The 7,046-nt window shown below is 35.3% G+C and overlaps 1 pseudogene; it reads left to right on the plus strand.

The window, feature by feature from the left end:
• Window positions 1–1,238: 1,238 nt before the first annotated feature.
• LOC131831261 (olfactory receptor 2L5-like) lies at window positions 1,239–1,886 on the plus strand (annotated as a pseudogene).
• Window positions 1,887–7,046: the final 5,160 nt, after the last annotated feature.

Here is a 7,046-nt window from a genome sequence, read left to right on the forward strand (position 1 = left end):
ATTTCATTGTTGCTTTCTGGTTGATTCTCATCAATTTATCTTTTGACAATTTTGTTAAATTTATCATTTTAATTATTTGCATTTATTTAGAAAAGGTTTTTATTGTCACTGGGCACTTTATTCTGTAAAACACATGGCATTTTTACTTTGTATTTAATACATTCTCACATCTCTCTGAAGAAATCAGATGTTTTTAAAGTTTCTTACATTTATCTTTTTTTAAAATTTAATTTTATTTTTACAGTGTTCCAAGATTTAATGTTTATACACAATACCCAAGACTCCATTCAATACATGCCCTCCTTAATACCCACAGCCAGGAATTTATGTAAATAATTTTTAATTTGGCGTACATATGTGTGAGTGTATCTATCTTTCATATAAAGAATTCCTCAATATTCTGATGGCTTAGGTCAAGCAGAGAAAAGGAAAAATGCTATAAAGCAATGCATAATATCATATAATTATTGAGGAGCAAAAGAACAATACAGATGTTTTCAGACAGTGTAAGCAGAGTCAAGGAGCTACAGTAAAATGCTAGAGAAAATTGTCAGGAATAGAATTTCTTTAAAGCATTTGAATATTGAGTGAGGAGGACTAAATCTGCTTCCTATAATTTATTGTTGTCAATAACACTTCATTAGATTTCTTGGGGAAAAAGAAGCAGATGCTAAGTCTTGGTATCAAAACAACCAAATGATCAAACCAAAAATACATAACAATTATAAAACCTCATGTTATTTATAACTAAACTGATACAGGAAAATAAAATATGTGTATCTTTAAAAAGTCCCCCAAAATATTATCCTTACAAATTTACACATTTCCATGAAGTATTTTCAGATGGACATTTACATGTCATCAATATTTTAACTATGTGGACTTTTTTTTCAAAACATGTGTTAATTCTTTTAAGAGCTGCAATGTGTCCTGAATAAATTACAGTGAAACTAAAATAATAAATTAATGAGATATTATTTTTCTGTACTTAATATGTATCTCTATTTATGGAAAATTAAGTTATTGTCCCCTTGGAAAATATTAACCAAACAACAACTGATTCTTCTTATTGGGGTTATTCCCACCATTAAGTATTGGCCTGTATTTCTTCACTCTCAGTTTTCTTATTTTCCTAATGGCTCTGTTTGTTAACTTGTTCCTGATCATCCTAATCCTCCTGAACACCCATTCACACACACATGACTAAGTAGGAAATAAAATGTATTTTCTACTTAGTCATGTCCCTCATGGACCTGAACTACATCTCCAATATTGTTTCTAAGATGGTTTCTGATTATCAGTCTGGAAATAAGTGTATTTATTTCATTGGGTGTGCAATTCAGAGTTTCTTCTTCATTGATTTATTTGATGCAGAATGATTACTATTGACCTCTGTGGCCTATGCATCGATTTGCTTTCCTCTTCACTCTGCTACTTTTATGATCAAAAGAGTGTGTTGTGATCATAAGAGGATATTAGATGATGGCTTCAACCAACTCCTGTGCCCACACTGAATATGATTTCTGTTTCCCTTTTTATATATCCAGAGCCATCAACAATTTATTTTATGATGTCCCAGCCATGTTGACTCTGGCCTGCATGGACACTTGGGTCTATGAGTACACATTTTTTGTAAGCATGACCCTCTTCCTTGTGTTTCCTTGACCTGCAGCACCCATCTCACTGTGATGACTTTCTACTCTGCACCTTTTATTCACACTTACTTATGCGCTAGATCCTTCCAATCTCCCACAGAGGATAAGGTCCTTGCTGTCTTCTACACCATCCTGACCCTAGTGTTCAACTGGATCATTTTTAGCCTGAGAAACAAGGTGATGGGGACCCTGAGAAGAATAATTCAGAGAATCTGCTCTGTAAAAATGTAACAAAGTTCTCACTAGCCCTGTTGCTTTGCAGTCCATTAATTTTACCTTGTACACTCTTTAAGAATAATGCCATTCCAGGATTTAAGATGAATATTTCATTAATCCAGAAAATAAATAATAAATATCTGACAAAATAAGTATATGTTACCAATAACTCTATTTTTTGGTAATTTTTCGTTTTTATTTCTTTTATTGTTTCAAATAATTTACTAAATGTGGGGCTGAAGTCTAAAAGCCACAGATATTCTCAATAGTTTGGGAACCTAAGCAATACAGTAAATTAGACCACAGTAGCCAAATATGGAAGGATTCCAGTTGTCCATGGACAAATGAATGACTAAATAACATATGTTATATATACCATTTCATAAATCTATATGTATGTGTATATATGTATAGATCTATATATAAATTATATCTATACATGTGTATGTTTCTATAGATATATAGATATAATCCATAGATCGATAACATATGTTATATCTATAGATATGTATACATATATATATGTAATACATATTAGATATCAGATATGTAAGTATATAATATAATATTACTAGGCCATAAAAACAGAATTAATTCTTATGATTTGCAGTGACACGAATGAAGCTACAGAGTACTACACCAAGCAAAATAAGTCAGAGAAAGACATCATTAAGTTTTCACTCATACATGTATTCAGGAAAGAAAGGGCAAAGCAGGAAAAAAGAGAGAAAGGCAAACCAATAAACATATCTGTAACTGTAAGGAAAGAGCAGAAAGTCACTTAAGGGAGGATCATTGGGATGGGTTAAATTGGGAACAGGGATTAAGGAATACACATGTAATGAGTACCAGATGTTGTACGGAAGTGATGAATCACCATACTATAAACCTACAACTAATATTGTTCTATATATTATCTAACTGGAATTAAAATAAAATCTTAAGCGGTGACCAATGATAGCGCTGTATCTACAACGGACAATTTGTGTAGCAAAAATGGAATGCTTTCATTTATTCTTTCATTTATTCGTCTCGTATCCACTTAAGCCCCCCAAACCATAAGTGAATCTTAATCTCACAAAACAAACTGAGGGTTGCTGGGGGGAGGGGGTTTGGGAGAAAGAGGTGGGATTATGGACATTGGGGAGGGTATGTGCTTTGGTGAGTGCTGTGAAGTGTGTAAACCTGGTGATTCACAGACCTGTACCCCTGGGGATAAAAATATATGTTTATAAAAAATAAAAAATTATATATAAAATTAAAAAAATGGAATGCTTTTTTTAAATTTATTTTGTATTTATTTTTGGCATAACAGTATTCATTATTTTTTCACCACACCCAGAGCTCCATGCAATCCGTGTCCTCTATGATACCCACCACCTGGTACCCCAACCTCCCACCCAGCCACCAAATCAAACCCCTCAGATTGATTTTAGAATCCATAATCTCTCATGGTTTACCTCCACTTCCAATTTCCCCTAAAACCCTTCTCCTCTCTAACTCCCCTTGCTATTTGTTATGCTCCACAAATAATTGAAACCATATGATAATTGACTCTCTCTGCTTGATTGATTTCACTCAGCATAATCTCTTCCAGTCCTGTTCATGTTGCTACAAAAGTTAGGTATTCATCCATTCTGATGGAGGCATAATACTCCATAGTGTATATGGACCACATCTTCCTTATCCATTCGTCTGTTGAAGGGCATCTTGGTTCTTTCCACAGTTTGGCGACTGTGGCCATTGCTGCTATAAACATTGGGGTACAGATGGCCCTTCTTTTCACTACATCTGTATCTTTGGGGTAAATACCAAGGAGTGCAATGGCAGGGTCATAGGGAAGTTCTATTTTTAATTTCTTGAGGAATCTCCACACTGTTCTCCAAAGAGGCTGCGAGGCTGCACCAACTTGCATTCCCACCAACAATGTAAGAGTGTTCCCCTTTCTCCACATCCCCTCCAACACATGTTGTTTCCTGTCTTGTTAATTTTGGCCATTTTATCTGGTGTAAGGTGATATCTCAATGTGGTTTTAATTTGAATCGTCCTGAGAGCTAGTCATGATGAACATTTTTTCATGTGTCTGATAGCCATTTGTATGTCTTCATTGGAGAAGTGTCTGCTCATATCTTCTGCCCACTTTTTGATATGATTGTCTGTTTTGTGTATGTTGAGTTTGAGGAGCTCATTATAGATCCTGGATATCAACCTTTTGTCTGTACTGACATTTTCTAATATCTTCTCCCATTCCGTGCGTTGCCTTTTTTTTTTTTTTTTTTTACTGTTTCCTTGGCTGTGCAGAAGCTTTTGATTTTGATGAAGTCCCAAAAGTTCATCTTCGCTTTTGTTTACTTTGCCTTTGGAGACATATCTTGAAAGAAGTTGCTGTGGCTGATATCGAAGAAATTACTGCCTATATTCTCCTCTAAGATTCTGATGGATTCCTGTCTCACGTTGAGGTCTTTTATCCATTTTGAGTTTATCTTTGTGTACGGTGTAAGAGAATGGTCAAGATTCATTATTCTACATATAGCTGTCCAGCACCATTTATTGAAGAGAATGTCTTTTTTCCACTGTATATCTTTTCCTGCTTTGTCTAAGATTATTTGCCCATAGAGTTGAGGGTCCATATCTGGGCTCTCTACTCTGTTACACTAGTCTGTGAATCTGTTTTTATGCCAGTAAAGCATGGAATGCTTTTAAAATAATTCCCTTTTATAACACTGAAGTTTTTAATGGAATTCACTTTGCATTTAATTGCTGCAAATGGTTCTCAGTGTTTATTCCTGGAAACAGGAGTTTAAAAAATATTCTGCATCAATGACCAATTGTACTACTGATCAATTAATAAAGCAATGTAACATAATTATCCTTGGAAAAGTGTATATACATATATATTATATATACATAAATATATACATAAAATAACACATACATACATATATGTATCACATATAAGCATAAAATAGAAAACACTGAATCATATAGAAGGAGATTAATTTAGCACACTTAAAAGAGGACTGTTCCTGGATTAAAGCAAATCCCTATCATAGCTAGGGTTTTGTGAGATTGCATTTCCACCTACAGTAGACAGAAATGTTACAGAACCATGGAGGTTCTGTGAAATTTTGAGGACTTTCATAAAGGCGCACTTCTGTGTTCTTCATACCACCAGAAGTTCATAGCATAATAATAACCACCCTTTTTTGGTCTGAACAACATCAACTTTGCTGCTCAGAGCTTATCAGATTTAGTAGAATTATAAATAGAAAATACCTAGTAACTATCTGTGTTCTATAGCACATTGTTCATAATGTACCACTTGTCACCTTGTAATACTCACCAATGTGGCTAGGTCATTGTAATATGCAGCCAATTACATAAAATGGATTTAGTACAGAGCATTTCCAACATTTAAAAAAATAAATCTACCAGTGATTGGATTCCCTGGGCGACTCAGTGGGTTAAGCACCTAACACTTGATTTCATTTCAGGTCTTGTCAGATATAACCCCAATATAGGGCACCAAGCATGGTGTGGAACCTGCTTAAGGTTCTCATTGCCTCTCACTCTGCCCCTCCACTTACCGCCCTAAAAATTAAAAAGTATAATAAGGAGTAAAAAGAATAAAGATGTTTAATTCTCATATATAATTGAAAAAACTGTGCCACTTAAAAGAGATGCCAGCATTGTGTTCAGCACTAGGAACTCACAGATCTCCATTTAAGTAATCCAGGATGAAGTTCCCCAGCCAGGTCACCTGTTTTATTGGGTACATTTCCTCCTTTTTTTAAACCTAGTGCAGGAAAACTGTGTTCATGTTTCATAGATGGAAGCCCAATATATTAAAAAAAAAAAAGGTGGTGGTGACATGGTTATATAAATTTCTCTATTTGGCTTCCATACAGAATTATCTGAGTTAGATTCCTATTAATGATAATTTTTTAAAGGGACCTGGTGAAACAGAAATGCACTTCATTTTTTCTGCACTGGGAACACCTTGAAGTTTAGAATCCAGAGATTGTCTTTCAAAAGCAGCACCAGTGGGCAGGAATAGCATGACAGGGCAGTAACTGAGGCACTTGTCCTTCACCAGAAATGCTCTCTGTGCTCAGGGAAGTACAGGGAGGGGAGTTCTCATCCACCCACTGGATACCACTCAAGTTTCATACCTTCAAGGAAAAGGTATGTCAAGGGGTCCCCTGAAGTTGTTCCTGTCACAGAAACACACCATAAGGCTGTAAAAACTTGGGAATAAACATGTGAAATGGAGATGAAACAATGCACACCTATTCCTTAGACATGTTTCAATATCTCACTGTGGGGACAGCTCTTCCTTCCCTTTCTTTTTCTCTTTGGTCCATAATACTCCAATACTCCAATACTGATTGGAGCATCTGAAAAGATTGTGTGTGTGTTGGTTTTATGGGTTTCTATGATCATGTCTGCAAGGTGAAAATCTGCTTTAAGAGAGTGTTTTCTATTACTCCAGTAGCAGCATCAAAATAAGCTTTTATCAAAGAAACAGTCTAACCTGATAAAACGGATTCCTTTCCTGGTTTATGTTAGTCAACAGCAAACCAAAAGATCATTTTGGAAATGACAATTGCTAATAATAATTAATCATTGAATTTCATGCTGGAAGCAAAAACTTGATATTTTATACCTTTCAAGTGTTATTTGCAGAACTGAATTTATGCATAAGACACCTCCAAGAAATTAAAATAATGAAAAATTCACAAAGCATTATCATCTATTACCAGCTATTTTTAATTATAAATCAAACTAAGTACTTAATAAGTGTGTCTGTAACGTGGGAACAAAGCTTTGTGAAAGTATGGCTTGACCCAGGAAGATTGGGATTTCCACGAGGGCAGAAGCTCAGTAGCGCCTGCTTCCTGCTCAGTCTCTAACAAGTAGAGCAGGTCAGTAGATACTGTTTCTTTCCACTGGGAGAGTTAGCACATATTGTATGTATGTATTTTATATTATTTTTCTTTATCTTGAACTGGTTGCCAATAATGTACAAGAAACAAAGTCAAGAACCAGAAAATGGCACCACAGGGGAGGTCACAGAACCAGAAGGAGAAGCAGGACAGAGAGAATTTCACAGAGAAAAGAACAGTTGGAAAGTGGCCCCTTTGCTGGGGCAGCACTGAGGGAGTGGGGAAGAGT

Source organism: Mustela lutreola, chromosome 5 (assembly GCF_030435805.1).
Source record: "Mustela lutreola isolate mMusLut2 chromosome 5, mMusLut2.pri, whole genome shotgun sequence".
In the NCBI taxonomy this organism is placed as follows: Eukaryota; Metazoa; Chordata; class Mammalia; order Carnivora; family Mustelidae; genus Mustela; species Mustela lutreola.